This window comes from Bacillus rossius, chromosome 2, assembly GCF_032445375.1.
Source record: "Bacillus rossius redtenbacheri isolate Brsri chromosome 2, Brsri_v3, whole genome shotgun sequence".
Classification (NCBI taxonomy): Eukaryota; Metazoa; Arthropoda; class Insecta; order Phasmatodea; family Bacillidae; genus Bacillus; species Bacillus rossius.
In genome coordinates, this window is record NC_086331.1 from 30,864,845 (window position 1) to 30,882,043 (window position 17,199).

Below are 17,199 nucleotides of genomic sequence, written 5' to 3' on the forward strand. Positions count from 1 at the left end.
GGAGAAAACCACCATAATATTAACAATAATAATCGGAAGCACACGGAGAAAACCACCATAATATCGTCAAGAATAATCGGAAGCACACGGAGAAAACCACCACAAGTTTTCTTTGATATCATAAAAATACAGAAAAAAATATTTAATAAATCACTAAAAAAATTAATAAAAAATTTTAAATGACAAAATAAAATACAAAAATACATAAACAGATTCTGCTAGCTTGTGAACTTCTCATTGTTGAGCAAAGATATAGTTCTAGTACAAGCCAGAATTTTATGTATTTTTGTATTTTATTTTGTCATTTAAAATTTTTTATTAATTTTTTTAGTTATTTATTAAATATTTTTTTCTGTATTTTTATGATATCAAAGAAAACTTGTGGTGGTTTTCTCCGTGTGCTTCCGATTATTCTTGACGATATTATGGTGGTTTTCTCCGTGTGCTTCCGATTATTATTGTTAATATTATGGTGGTTTTCTCCGTGTGCTCCTGATTATTCTTGACAATATTATGGTGGTTTACTCCGTGAGCTTGCGATTATTCTTGACAATATTATGGCGGTTTACTCCGTGTGCTTCTGATTATACCTAACTAGACATCTGATGGATTTCTCCGAGTGCTTCTGATTAATCTTGATATTATATTGATGGCTTTCTCCAAGTGTTTCTGATTATTCCTGGCTAGACATCTGATGGTTTTCACCGAGTGCTCCTGATTATTTGTTAGAGATCTATCTCTGCATGAAGAATATTTTACTTACTGAGTCATGTCATTTTTATTCAGAGTTACATTTAATCAGTGAAATTCTGTCAATAAATCAGAACATACAATATTTTTATCAGGTGGATTTAAAAAATAATAACTTTACTCAGACAAATAATATGCTTTGAGACAGCTGAGAAGCATTAACATGAAAGACAAACTTCCTTCTCCTTGATGTCTAGCGAAGCCATCCTTGTTTTGCGAACGTTAGTGAGCATCCCGCATACCACATAAAAGAACTAAATAAATTATGACTCAACACAACACCTGGTGTCATCTGTTGTTGAAAAGCAGAACTGCTTATAAAAGGCCGGGATTAGCTGTCGGAGCTTCAGTGTGTTCTTAGAGTTTGAGTGAGTTAGTTCGTGAGTGAGTTTCGCTGCTACCACGATTCCTACCGCCAACGCTACATCATCTTCTGCAGCTCCACTTCAACGTTTTCTGAGGTATGCTACATGTTTCGTTAATATTTTTATGTTTCTCAGCTTTTTTGTAGGTTATAAGATAGCTAGTTTTTTCTCTGTACACTTATGTGTGGGTAAACAGGAATTGTTTAGCTTAAACTTTTAACAGTACTTTAAATATTCTAGCATTTTTGGGATGTGCATTAGAGTAGTTTTGAGGTTATGTAATCAATCATTTTTAGTTAACATTGAATACTTTTTCAGCTTTAACTTTTACCAGTACTTTAAATATTATACCATTTTTTGGATTGTACATGAAGGAGCAGCTATGAGGTTATGTTTGCAACTTTTTTATTTAGTTACATTGCTAACAGTTTAGGTTAGTAAGCTTGAGGACTAGAGTTTTGAGGTTATGTTTGCAAATTTTTTATTTAGTAACATTGCCAACAGTTTGGGTTAATAAGATTGAGGGTTAGAGTTTTGAGGTTATGTTTGCAACTTTTTCGTGTAACATCTAGCTACATTGTTTTCTTTATTCGTTTGTTACAGTTCTCCGTACGTCGAGCTTCCTTCGCGTGTTCCGTACGTCGAGACCGGACTACAGATAGCTGTGATGGCATCAACCATGCAGAAATGCCGTTTCTGTCCTGCTACCTTCACGGCAGGCAACAACCGCTACCGGCACGAGCGTCAGTGTGCTGAGAATCAGCTTCGTAACTTCCAGCAGTGCCGCCTGTGTGGGAAGATGGTCGCACGCAGCGACAAGATGCAGCAGCACCTTTCAACATGTACTGGTGCTGTCGCCACGACATCAGGCACCCGGTGTAGCTTCTGCCATAAGGCCTTCGCCCGTGCTGATGTCGCCAGACTACATGAGAAGTCGGCTTGCGGTCTTAACCCTAACCGCATAGCACATTCCTGCACGAACTGTGCTAAAGAGTTCGTCAGGGCTGACACTCTTCGCAACCACATTAAGGTGTGCAAGGGGTCTGCTCCGCCTCCAACAAAGAAGCAGAGGATTGCAGCAGTTAAGCCAGCAGTACTGCCTAAACCATCGACCAGCCGAACAAAGGTGGTGACCGGCGCGGGTTTGGCCAATACCCATGGCTTCATCACCGCCGAAGTGGGATTCAAGGGCAACTTGAAGACTTATGTTGCTGTAAATACGTCAAGTTCTGCCAAGGACATTTGTACGTACCTGGACTCCATCAAGGCAAAAATAATAAGCCAACTTGAGGAGGAGATTGAAGAGAATGGACCGCTGAAGTTTAATGTCGTTCTTGAGTGCGACTACGAAAAACCAGTAGATGCCTGTGAAGACAAGAGGGCCTTCAAAACCATGAATGTTCCCCTCTACGCAGTTCATGAGGTGGAGGAAGCAGTTACTGAATCCATCTCTAAGATCTGCAAGGAGGAGGAAGACTACATGGGGAAGGGGTCTGGATGGACTTTGTCGGCCATTAAGCGACTTCAACTACGAATAAACAAGCTCGATCCACTCCGTGCCAGCTCCTACATCGAATTACCTACTTCCATCAAAGACAAATTCGCAGTGATCAATCCGCAAAACCTCGAAGACCACATGTGCTTTAAGTGGTCAATTCTTGTCAAGTATGTGGAAGGATGGAATCCTGAACGTGTCAACCAGCGCTACCATGACTTGGAGGGGAAGTTCAACTTCAACAACATCGAGTTTCCTACTCCAATCAAGCAAATACCACTGTTCGAAAAACAGAACCCTGGAGTCTCCATCAACATCTACAGTATCGATGAGAACCAGAACATTGTACCTGCACGAGTCTCTCCGGAAGAAAAAGAGCATCATTTCGATCTTCTGCTCTTGGTTAATGACAATTCGTCCCATTTCACCTACATCACTAATTTTTCTGCCCTGGTTCGGTCCCAAATCACTACACATCACGACGCTATTCATGTATGTAAAAGATGCTTCAAGCATTATGATGATCGGGAAAGGGTTAGTGGGCTCTCTGGTCTTCAGTGTTTGGCAAAACACAGTGAGCTCTGCAAACAGCATGCTGCTGTTAGGATGGAAATGCCACAGCTTGATGAAAATGGCCAGCCTCCTGTTCTGCAGTTCAAAAACTTCCATCATGCTGATAAGATGCCCATCGTGGTATATTGTGACTTTGAAGCTATTCTAGAGAAAATCCATACCTGTCACCCGAATCCTGATGAGTCATACATGCTGCAATACCAAAAGCATAAAGCATACAGCTACTGTATTTATGTAAAAGCAGATAATACAGTCATTCCAGCACACCTCACTTCTGCACTTCCTTCACAGCCTGAAGTATACAGGGGGTGTGATGCAGAAGATAAATTCATATCCCGCATTGTGGAGATTGGACATGACGTACAGAAAATCTTTTCTACATCTGTTCCTATGACTCCACTCACACATGCACAGAACACTGCTTTTCTGCAAGCAAGGTGTTGTTGCTACTGTGGGGGAAAGTTCGGAGGAACTGTAAAGAAAGTTCGTGACCATAATCACTTCACCGGTGAATTTATTGGGTCTGCATGTAATGACTGCAACCTTCTCAGGCGCAGACCAAAAAAGTTGATTGTGTTCTTCCACAACCTGGCATACGACCAGAACTTCATTATCAGGAAGTTGGGGTATGATACTAAAGATATTTTCATAATTCCGAATTCAGAAGAGAAGCTGATAACTTTTTCCAAAAAGTTATGCGATAAGTTCAGTATCCAGTTTGTTGATACTTTCCGTTTTATGAGTCGGGGTCTTGCTTCGCTCGCCGAGTTCTTGCCTGCAAACAAGTTTATAAGTACTGCTGAGTTTTTCGCTCCTGATGAGTTGGAGTTGGTTACCCGCAAAGGAGTATTCCCATACGACTTCGTTGATTCTTTTTCTCGACTAGACGATACTAGTCTTCCATCCATCGATGAGTTCTTTAATATTCTGACTGATACTGGTATTTCCGAGGCGGATTACGCTCACGCACAAAATGTCTGGGACAAGTTTCAGTGTGCTACTTTGGGGGAGTACGCTGACTTGTACCTGAAGACGGATGTTCTGATTTTGGCGGATGTATTTGAGAATTTTCGCAGTCTTTGCTTGGAAACATATAGTTTAGATCCATCTCACTACATTTCTTGTCCTGGGTTCGCTTTCGACGCGATGCTTCGAACCACAGGTGTACAGCTAGAGCTACTCACAGATTACGACATGTATATGTTTGTGGAGGCTGGTATTCGTGGTGGTGTAGCTCAAAGCATTAAACGTCATTGCGTAGCCAATAACGCATACGTACCAGAAACACACGATGCTTCCAAGCCATCCACATTCCTGGAGTACATTGATGCAAACAACTTGTACGGGTGGGCGATGTCTCTGCCGCTCCCCATTCGTCATTTCCAATGGACAGACACATCAATTGATATCATGTCTATTCCGGAAAATTCACCCACAGGCTACATTATCGAGTGTGATGTGGAGTACCCTCTCGAACTCCACGAAAGTCACAAAGACCTTCCGTTTCTCCCCGTGAATCAGTGTCCGCCCGGCTCAAAGCACTCAAAGCTGATGACAACGCTGGAAAATAAAGAGCACTACATCGTTCACTACAAAAACCTACAGCAAGCAGTATCGCATGGTCTAAAAATCATAAGATTACATAAAGTTCTTCAGTTTGAGCAGTCGGCATGGTTGGAGCCTTATATTCGGCTGAACACCAACAAGCGCAAAGCAGCATCCAACGAGTTCGAGAAGGAGTTCTTCAAGCTCGCTGTGAACTCTACATTTGGTAAACTGATGGAAAACAAGAGGCGTAGGCTCAAAATGGAGTTGGTGTGCTCTGAGAAGAGATTTAAGAAGTTGGTGTGTCGTCCGTCCTTCAAGGACCGCACGATGTATGAGCCAAACTTGTCTCTTGTCCACCTGAACCATGAGACCATAATTTTCGACAAGCCGATTTATGCCGGACTCGCAGTACTTGATCTATCAAAAACACTCATGTACGACTTCCACTATAATACTATGAAACCAAAATATCAGGAAAATATTCATCTGTTATATATGGATACAGACAGCTTTGTGTATGAGATTCAAACACAGGACTTCTACCATGATCTAAGAGCCGACCCTAAGTTCATGTCTGAATTCGACACCAGCTGCTACCCTCCTGACCACCCATGCTTCTCCCCCATCAACAAGAAAGTTGTTGGCAAATTCAAAGATGAATGTGGGGGAGAAGTAATGAGCGAGTTTGTCAGTCTGCGGGCCAAACTCTATGCATACATGTGCGGTGGCAAGGTTGAGAAGAAGGCTAAGGGCATCCAGCGTTGTGTGGTCAAAAACCACATCACATTCGGTGATTACCTGGATGCCCTGCAAGACCACCGCACAAGGAGGGCAGGTGTTAGAGCCATACGGTCGAGAAAGCATGTGCTGTATAGCGAATACAGCAATAAGCTAGCCATAACGTGGGAGGATGACAAACGTTTAATCTGTGAAGACGGCATCCGCACGGTCCCCCACGGCTATATCGGAGGTGACGAGTAATTTTTTTTTCTGTAAATAGTTTTTGTTGTAAATAGTTTGGTAGTTTGGTTTCTGTTTCCATTCGTCGTATAGTTTCCATTTTTTGTTTTATGGTTTTCATTTTGTTGTATAGTTTCCATTTTTGGTGTATAGTTTCCATTTTTGGTGTATAGTTTCTGTTTTGTTTTGTTTAATAGTTTCCATTGTTGTCGTATAGTTTCCGTTTTTTGTTTTATAGTTTCCATTTTCGTTGTATAGTTTCCATTTTTGCTATATGGTTTCATTTTTTGTTGTATAGATTCGTTTGATGCGTATGTATTTTTCTTTATTCCAGAATTTGTTTTGTAGCGTTCGAGGTTATTTAAATAAATATGATAATACCTACATACTGCTTATTATTTTAAATATAGAACCTTTATTTGGCACACTCTGGTAGCAACACTAGGAACTAAAGATGGCTACGGTGGTGTCATCTGGTATCGATTATATTAACTAAAATATGGCGACGGTGGCGCCATCTACCAACCAACTTGAGAACCAAGATGGCGGCACCTCTGGCAACTAATTTTTTGAATTTAGCGCCATCGTACGTAGCATATATAGATTATTTATTCCACCATATCCCAATTGGTCTCGTGGTCTAGTGGTCAAGGTGTCCGCCTCGTAACCACGACATCCTGGACGTTTTCACGTCCCATGGATCGAATCCCAGCCTCGGCACTGAAATTATTTTAGTTAAAGAAAAAAAATAAAATAATCCCTGCTGCTATCTGGTGGCGACCAACAGAACTATATGACGTCGCAAGATGGCTGCCTCCAGCAGACGAAAACAAGATGGCGGCCACCAGCAGACGAAACAAGATGGCGGCTGATGATTACATCGAATTTCGAAAAGTTGAAGTTCGAAAAAAAAAATTCGAATCCAAGATGGCGGCCGTGACGAAATGTGCAACGGTGACGTCACGATTCGAAGTTGGTGGAAATTTCTAGAAATACAAAATGGCGGATGGATTAGCATGGATTAGCATATGGATTAGCATGGATTAACATATGGATTAGTATGGATTAGCATACAGATTAGCATAAATTAGCATATGGATTAGCATAGATTGGCATAGATTGGCATAGATTAGCATAGATTGGCATAGATTGGCATATGGATTAGCATAGATTAGCATAGATTAGCAAGGTCAAAGGTCAAGGTCAAAGGTCATGATGACGTCATCCAAGATGGCCGCCGATGACGTCATCCAAGATGGCGGCCGATGACGTCATCCAAGATGGCGGACTCCTGGCTCCTGCGCCTGTGCTTGAACCCCCTATTTCCAACTACTGTAACGGGACATTTTTTCGTGCGTACATGCCTGATGAACGTAACGGGACACTTTTTCGTGCGTGTATGGCCGGCGGAAGTGACGTAATCCAACATGGCTGATGAAGCGAAGCCTTAAGGTGACTGCCGCGGATCCCCGATCCCCCACCACCCACCGGTGCCCCCATACGAACCAAATACATCTACTCCTAGGGATTGGAGTTGAACCCTACTGACTTGAGTGAGCCGAGGATATTACTATTTACCCTGAGATTAAAAACATTTGCAATATATATGTCCATCCTACTGGCCACGTCCAGGTATTTTTTAACACTATTTTTTTTTCAATAGGCTTCGGACTGGATTGGTTTTTCCCATTAGTTTTTCACATTATTAATTTGCATTCCATATTAATACTGTAATAACCTTGATTGTTTTTGCCATAATTGTATTAATTTCAGTAAACAATTTTGACAAACAATGTTTTCAATATTTTTCATGTTTTCCCACTTTGTGTCTGAGGATCAGATTTAATGTCATTTTGCATTATAAATAATTCACAATTTAATGAAATTTTAATCATTGCTACAGAATTTATTAAACGTTACAAGAACCCTGATTGCTCTTTATTCATTTAATTGTGATGCTCTTAAAACCTTATAGAATCCAGTAAACCTGATAAATAATTTAATTTTTGTTTTATTTATTTTCATCTAATTATCACGGTGTTAAATTACTTTTGCCTAGCCTAGTTAAATGTTGGTCAGTAGTTGTTTGTTTTATTGATTAATTTATGTAATGGTAAGAGTGTTTGTGTACTAAATTTCTAAGCAGTCTTTTTGGGTATTACTGTTATTCACTGCATGTAAATAAGATTAGCAGTTTTACACAGCAAATGAAAATTTATCTCACGTGTAATACATATACTATTTACACGTGTCAGTTTCGACCGAACAGCGAACTATTTACAACTGTTATGTTCGGACATAGCAAAGCTGTACAAGACGTATGTGTAGGCTGAAACTATTTTATTTTAATTTGCATTCATATAAAAAATTATTGACATAGCTGTGTTTTTCTCTATGCTAGCTGTATATAACAATGTGAAGATGTAATGTTTCAATTTATAGTAGACATAATGGATACAATATATGGAAGCTCTAGCTGTGATGGTTTAATAAACCAAGTACGATAATAGGTGATTTATATTGCGCATTCGGTAGCCCGCAGTCAATATTTGGTCATAGTTCAAAATTTGAAGTGCTGCAGACAATGCTGGCGATTTTGTTATCTTGAAACAATGTAAGTTTTATTTGAGCAAAATTTAAAAAAATGTACTATATGAGACATGAGTGCAGATGTTGTGAATATGTGGAAGTGTGGAACTAAAGGAAATGTCACTGATAATACATATTTGGAGAGCTGCAGTCAACTAACCGATAGGTCGATGACCTGATGATATTTTTTCTCATCTATTATATTTTCTGTTTTTTTTTTGTGTCTAACACTCAAGCGTAAAGACTTTAAATTATTAATTTACAATGCTTTTGTAATATATCCAAATAGCTTCAAAATTTGCATTGAACAAAAGTTCTGAGATTTTTTCTCTTATTACATCAATTTTTTTATAATGTCAAATTATTTATCATGCCTTCTAAAAAAGTGGTAATACATTAATTTCAGACTGTTTAATACACTTAAAATACAGTGTGATCATATTATTATTGGTTTGCGGACTGTTGATTGTCAATTGTAAATTGTTTGGTCATGTTGGGTATCCGCTAACCGTTGGCCAGCAAGGTCGAAATTTTTATAATTATGAAAAGAAGATTCAAAATTAAATATTTCATCAGACTCGCCTGAATTTGAAGAAGTGGTGACTTTATCATTGTATTGGACACGAGTGTATAGCCTAAATAAAGTCCTTTGCACGCCTCTGTCCAAGTTTTCCATGAATGCGGTTCGTAAATTTTTAGATATAGTTGTGGGTGTGAAAATATCGTTTAAGAGATGCCTGACTCATTTAAAGTACCACTTCGACCTAGACTGATACGTATCTTCATTTCGTACTAACTTAAAATTTTTGCACTCATATTTAATACTTTCGTAAAATAAAAGCATTTTTCAAACACGTTGCAACGCCGTTAGTTTGCCTGATAGTTGACAGCATATAAAGCACCATTTAATTTTTTCTAAAGTTTTTTTAATGCGATTTTATGTAAGCATTAAAACTATTTTACTGTGGTGCCACGGACTTACAACCATTACATAAATTACCCGTCTGGATTCATTACAATATTTTGAGACAATATGTATTCCACAAGTCTCCTAGGCGCCTCAGGGTACCTGAAGATGTGGCCAAAGTTACTAGCAATTTTTCCGCCGTAGGTACGGACACGTTTAACGCCAGGTGATCGCTAGAATGGGCCTACTGTACAAGATAGGCTACCTACATATTACGTGTCTGATATACTTGGCAACGTCGCGAGGGACGCAAGAGAAAGAAGAATGAGCGGGAGGACACGTCACGAGAGTGGGAATCCAGGTAGCAGTGGTAGCCCACACAACAAACTACAAGATCACCACTACAGATCTTGCCTCAAATGATCCCACAAAGGTTTTTTTATCGCTAGAACGTTCAACTTATTGCCGCTGTAATGTGGAATTAAATCAAACGAATATATTGCGTAATTGTGTTTATTATAAATCAATGTTAAAAATATATTTCTTGAGATATCATATAATATGTTATTTGTTTTACTTTTGCTCTCCTCACCACTCTGATACGTCGAATCGACACCGAATATAAATATCTCCAATAAACACTGATATACACCTCCCACAAAACCAAATTACGTGGTACAGTTGTAAAACACTGGACCCTGGTATGATTCCCAGCCCGGGCGCAATGATTTTGGTTTTACTTTATTTCGCGTCACAGCAACTTGCCTCTGCGATTTATTCTACAAATGTGTTGAATTGTTGAATAGCAACGGCTGTAATTAAGTTATAGTCGGGTAGCTATCTAAAAGACAGCCAATAAACTCAAAGGGCGCATTACCTTGTAGTAAAGACATTCCATCTCTCTCTTCCCCCTCCCTCACTCACACATACACACACTTGCACACCATACTAGAAATCCTCGAATCCAATAAATAAAACGACCAAATATATCTTACACTATACTTGAATCACTGTGTTATGATAGGAAGTAAACATTGCAAGTACTCGCGTCATGCCCATATTTAGAAAGTCTGGCAATACATCAATGTGGAAAACTGAAATTAGTCAATGTAAAAGACACTGAAGTCAAAGATAAGTGAAAAAATTTTTTTTAACCAGAATGAGGAAATAAATGAAGATTAACACAAATATTTTGCAGCAACCATTGCATAGTATAGGCCTGTATATTTAGTGCACGTTTTAAAACACATTTGCGAAACACTTTGATTATTCAAACGCAATAAATAAGTATTTCTTTCGTAAATTCCTAAACGCCTGAAAATATTATGTTTCTAATAAAATTTTATTGTTTGTGTAGACTACCGTTTCAAAGATTTCACCAGTATTAAGAATGTTTAAATGGAATTATATCCATCATTTAAATGGTTAATTGGCTATTGGTTCACCGAAGTGCAAGTGCCCTTGTCATAGTTTTTTTTACAAAGACATGCATTTAAATGATTGATTTACTTTTACTAAATATACCAATTGAAATTTCAGCGATTCTGTGATACCCAACCAACTTACCAACCTCTGTTTCCCGATACATTTTTAGATAATATTATTCATGAGAATTAATAAAGTATAAATATTACATCTTACTTTTTTTTAAACAAAAATTGATTTTCAGTGTTGAGGTTGTTGGGAACCTCTATCGACAAAATTAGACATTTTTTTCCTATTGATAAAAGTCAGTAACAAAGATTTTATTGAAATACGCCAGGAAATGACTGCGCAAGGTATATACACATAAAAAATGCCTTGTATTAAAAAAAAATGTTATTCTTAACGGAAATAGATAAATATTATGACAGTGTGTTTTTTCCTGGATAACAAAATAAAATAGAAAAATTGCATATTGTAACCAGTGTGAAAATCAAAAAAGGACGGAGATTGCAACCTCCATTTGTAAAGGATGTTACTGATGGTTAAAACTCTTTGGCGTACTGATTGCGAGAATCTTGGGATATGTGAAGTTTCAGTGTGTATTGATATAAAACTTACAGCAGGCTGCTCAAAACATACCTACGCCGACTATACCGTACTATATATACCTACGCTATTGCTGCATTTCTTTATTACATTTAAGTGTACCTATTTACTTGTGTACAAGGTTCAGATAATCTCCGGCGTTGTCAGTGCCGTAATATTGGCGGTAATTTCAACAACCCTTGCGACACCGTACGAATTCCGCCGCAACTAGTACTGCTTTTGAGCAGTTTCTATCTGACGGTGGCGACATCTTGCGAAGTATGCACGAACTAAGTCTTGCTATTGATTCTTGGTGCCATCTAGTAACAAAAAAAAATAATTTAATTTGGGGCGAATGGAAACATTGATTATTCCACAGCGAATTGGTTTGTATTTTGCAATACGGTTTATTTAATCAAAACTAGATTTTAAATAATAAACCTTGAGACAAATTGATTGCTTGATAAATTTGGCCAAGAATGGTGGTTCTCCTGACGGCGTTTTGCCTAACGGCGAATTGCCTAACGGCGTTTTGCCTAACGGCGTTTTGCCTAACAGCGAATTGCCTAACGGCGTTTTGCCTATCGGCGGTTTGCCTAACGGCGATTTGCCTAACGGCGATTTGCCTAACCGCGATATGCCTAACGGCGTTTTGCCTAACGGCGAATTGCCTAACGGCGTTTTGCCTAACGGCGAATTGCCTAATGGCGTTTTGCCTAAAAGAGGAAAAAGCGTTTTGCCCAACGGCGATTTGCCTAACGGCGTTTTGCCTAACGGCGAATTGCCTAATGGCGTTTTGCCTAACGGCGTTTTGCCTAACGGCGTTTTGCCTAACGGCGATTTGCCTAACGGCGTTTTGCCTAAACGGCGTTTTGCCTAAAATTAGGCAAAACGCCTTTAGGCAAAATGACACATGCCCCAGTAATTTACAGTTCTAACGATGTGAAGCAAACTGTTAACTATGGTGTCCAGAAACTCTGTAAAGGAGAGGAGGACTATGTCAATAAAGGTTCTGGATGGTCTCTGTCTAGTATAAACAGATTGGAGCTTAGAATTATCCATTTGACGCCTATGCAGGCCTAAATGATTATATGATCGCTAACTTTCGCAAGTGTTCCTGTAGTAGAATAGAAATTATGTAATAAATATTATGTTTGTAAAAGAACTTGTGGTGTTTAATTTCTCGAACCTGTCACTTTTGTGGTATTTATAATTAAAGTTATTTTTCTGCATCGTCCACTTATCAAACCAAGGACAGGAACTGTTACTTTTGATGAATTTTGAACTTTTTTCCCGAATTTCTAGCTAAGTAATTACACAATTCAAGATGGCGCCCAAATTTCTAGATGGTGGGCGCCTCTGTAATAAAAAAATGATTACTGCACACTAGTGGGTAAAACTTAAACTAATATGATGGTAATGCACTCTATCAGACAAGTACACACATAAGATGGCATCCTCCAGCAGACGAAAACAAGATGGTGGTTTCCAGCGGACAAAGACAAGATGGCGGACATGATTTCATACTAGCTGGTGATATAAACCTTGGTATTGGTGGTGCGAGGTCAGTCTGCAGGTGGCTTCTGTGGAGAAAGGATCTGTCGTTTTTTATTTGTTTGACCTCGCCAGGATCGAATCAAATGCGTAACTGCGTTTTTGAATAATATTTTATTAAATTTTTATGAACTTATGTTTTTTTTATAATTTTTAAAAAATTTCCCGATTTTATAGGATTACAATTATGGTTTATCAATATGGCGGCCATAACGGAAAGTGCAACATACTAGAATCCACTATGGCGGATGAAACATAAAGTGTAGCGATGATGTCATAATCATCCAAAATGGCGGGCATAATGAAACATGCCAAATTTCTAGAATTCAAGATGGTGGTCGTAACGATATGTGCAACAGTTGTTTTTAAGTAATGTTTTATTTAATTTTTTTATTAATTTTTTTTTATAAATTTAATTTTTTTATTAAAATTGGATGATAATAACTGATTTTCAAGATGGCAGACATGACGTCATACTAGCTGACGATATATATACCTTGACATAAGTGGTGGGAGGTCAGTGTGTCGGTGGCTTCCGTGGAGGAAGGACCTTTATTTTTGTCCTCACCGGGTTCGAACCGAGGACTCCGAGCTCCATTGCGAAAGTGCATGGTTTAAATAATATTTAATTGAATTTTTATTAATTAGTTTTTTATAAATATTACAATTTTTCCCAATTTTCTAACATAAAAATTACGGATTTTCAATATGGCGGCCGTAACGGAAATTGCAACGATGACGTCATAATTCTAAATGGCTGCCATGACATCCTAATTTTCAAGGTCATGACCTCGGCTACTTCGAGCGGCTAGCTAGTTATAAGGTGCATTTAGGATTTTGTGTTTTTTCTAAGGCAAAATGACTTTTGAGGTTTTTCTAAATTCTAATTTTTGAATTATCGAATTGTTTTCAGAATTTTTGGCGGATTTTTTTCCCCAAAAAACTGTAAATTTTGGCGAATTGTGAGTCAACTTTGGCAAATTTTGACCAATTTTGGCAAATTTTGAAGGTCAAAGTTAAAGGTCAAGGTCATCCAAGATGGCCGCCTTGACGTCACAATCCAAGATGGCAGACCGGATCCCGGCTCCAGCGCCTGACGCCTGCGCCAGGAGTCCCCAAAATATACTACTCATGGCCTATGATGAAGAACAATTACAGCATTTTCCTAGGTAAATCCTGAAACTCAAGGAAGACTGATATCAGGTTGGTTGGGCCTAGATTTGAGTCCAGATCATCCCTAAAGTTTTAAATGTTTTACCAATTCAAAATTTGCTCAGTTGTATGTTTTATATAACTCATAATATTTAAAAAAAGAATTTATTAAGTGAATGGCGATTGCGGGAACTTTTTGGTACCTTCTCTTCGTATGGCCAAATCGAGTGCTCCAGGTCGTTGCTGGAAGCGCGTCCAGAGGCTTTATTTGCTTCAGTGTTGATCTCGTTCATCTTATAGTCTGTAGATGATACTTTGCGTGGCCTCCTTTTTCGCCATTTGGAAATCTTCTTAAACATCTGCGATCAGAAATTTTAGTGGTTAAAAAATATTTTTCGATATGACTGTTTTTTTTAACAATAAATATTAAACATTCATAGCCAAAAATTCTAAATCTAATTTGTGGTATATACCACAAAATCAAAGAATATATTAAAGTGTTGGTCATATGTTGAAATAAGTATTTTTGCAACAGTGATAATTTAAGTAAAATAAACAGAGCTATAGGAATTCACACAGATTTGTTGTACTTCAAAATATAACCCAGGTCAGTGGAATTAATCAAATAAGGCGTTCTTTTGTATACTACCCTCTCTGTGTATAGGCTTAGTTCTAGAGTTTTCACATATATTTACATATATGTATATATCTATAAAGTATATATATACTTATTATATTGTTTTATTGGACTTTGAAACCTATGTTTTACCTAGTGAATCTGTGTGTTACTATATTAATATCTTATTCTATCTTAATCGTGGTCTTGTGATGTTTTTAGTTATTAACACAGAATTCCGGCGTGTGTGTGTGTGTGTATCTCAAGCTGGCAAGCCGTTGTCACGATTACTCCAGGCTAGCCACTTCGTGACCACTGACGCAAACTTAGAAGAGAATCCACAGTAATCACACCGCTTTGGAAGTGATAATGTACATTAAGAATTACACATCAGTTATGATGGCTAAGGGAAGCCTTTGAAATTTGTGAAGTAAGTCAAGACTGTAATGTCACTACACAATTTTACACAATCGAAAAAGACTGCCCTGAAAGTTCCTTTTCATGTGAGAGAGTGAGTTCGGTCCTAGTGAGATTAGTTGCGTGAGGTCCGAGATAAAGTATTTCCGTCCGAACCTTTTTTTCATGAAGATTGTATGGTACCAGTGTGGATAGGAAACCTGCGAGTGAGCTATCGCGGGGGCGCTCGTGTCGACAAACGTTTTCGTATAAAGCTTGTATGAATTTCACAAGAGCCTTGATGATTTGCTCTCCAAATTTTACTGTTCAAATGTAAAACTTAAAGTCCATATAGATTGTCTCTTGTCCTCGGTCAGCTGGTACAATGGTTTTGCGATTGTCGATAAACCAGGCACAAACCGTCAATAGTAGGCACATAGTCCCAAGAAACTCCTTACTTCATGCTTGTTCTTAGGTTGAGGCTACTCCTTAACGGACCGGATCTTCTAAGGATCTGTTCGCATTACATCCTGCGACACAATATGTTCCAGGAATGTTACCTCATGCTGAAACAAGAAGTACTTCTTAGGACTTAATTTAAGTTGGGCATGGCAAAGCCTGTCGAATACTTCTTGGAGATTTCGCAAATGTTTATTCACTGTGTTTCCTACCACAATAATGTCGTCCAGGTATACTAGGCATGTGTTCTTTAACTCATGCCATGCAGAACAAGTTCCACCAATCTCTAAGATGTTGCAGGATCATTACATAATCCGAATGGTAACACAGTAAACTGAAACAGTCCGCTCCATATTGTGAAAGCAGTCTTCACCTTATCCTAGGGGTGCAGCTCCACTAGCAATTCGGGAAAAATTCCAAAATTTATAAAAAAATTATCTTATTAAAATACTTATTGATTCGATTGGTTCCTGTCCTTGGTTCGATATTTTCTCATTGCAAAAATATTTTTTTTTATTCTGGGTAAAAAAAACAAATTTAATAAAACCGTTCAAAATCCTAAAAGCAGCTTAAATTCTTCATCTACCAGCCTCCAGTAAGCCAATGATGACATGCTGACTGCCTCTTGGAAAATTCGTTAATTTAACTAGAAATTCGGGAAGAATCCCCAAATTCATCAAAAAAATTCACTCATTTAAATATTGATTTTTTTTTAAGTTCTCGGTTCAATCCGTGCTCGAAATAAAAATTTAATTTCAGGTAAAATAATATTTATTTAATTAAATATGGGGAAATATCCTAAAAGTGGCCCATATTTCTAAGTCCACCAGCCGCCAGCAAGCTGCTACCATCCATATTCGCCGTCGACCTGAAAATCTTTAATTAATGATCTAGAAAATTGGAAAAAAATTTAAAAATCATCAAAAAATGTGTCTTTTAATGTAATGTGAATGTTACATTTAAACAATTAATTTATATACATATATACTATCATACAAGACGAAATACATTCCCCTTGATGTCTAGCGAAGCCCCCCTTCCCATGCTACTGTAAGAAAGCATTCTGCATCCCAATTAAAAAATAAATAACTCTACCTCATCACAACACTTGGCGCAATCTGTTGGCAGGAATATGAACTATTTACAACAAGTTTCTTGTAAGAGATCAATTAATTTATGCTGACGAAATATTTAAAATTCTATTTAGGTAAATGCTCCAATTTAAAACTCTTAGTATGCATCTGGCATAAGTCGCAGGAGCTAACATGGATCCTGGTTCGTTGCCTGCAGCTGTATATAAAGGACACGAGTGTAATTTCTGCAGCAAATAATTTTCCTGAGAAATAATGCTAGACATCACGAGAAAAAAGATTGTGTTAAAACCCCACTATACAAAATGTGTAGCAGGTTGTTTACACGAATTAATAGCTTAAAAAGACATGGCAGGGCTTGGAAATCCGTACCCACTTACAAGATAGACATGATAGAGACCATAGATAAAGTCATCACAGTGCATTACGAATATATTTTTTCGTATCTTAAACGTGTCTAATACGTTAATGATTTAAGGAAGACTGAATGGAATGTAAGTATCATTACCATGAAAACTGAGAAAACATTCAAGCCCATCTCGAAAGATTCTCCGTACTTTGGAGAAATGATGGACACCTAATAAGGAAGCTTTTAGACAATTCAGAAGCTTCGGCGTCAACAATTTAGAATTATTACAGTAATCTAGGTTAATATGATGACAACTATTATATTGGCGACGGTAAATTTGAAGCTGTTGACAAGACCAAAGAGCAAAGACTTAAGCACTTAAAGA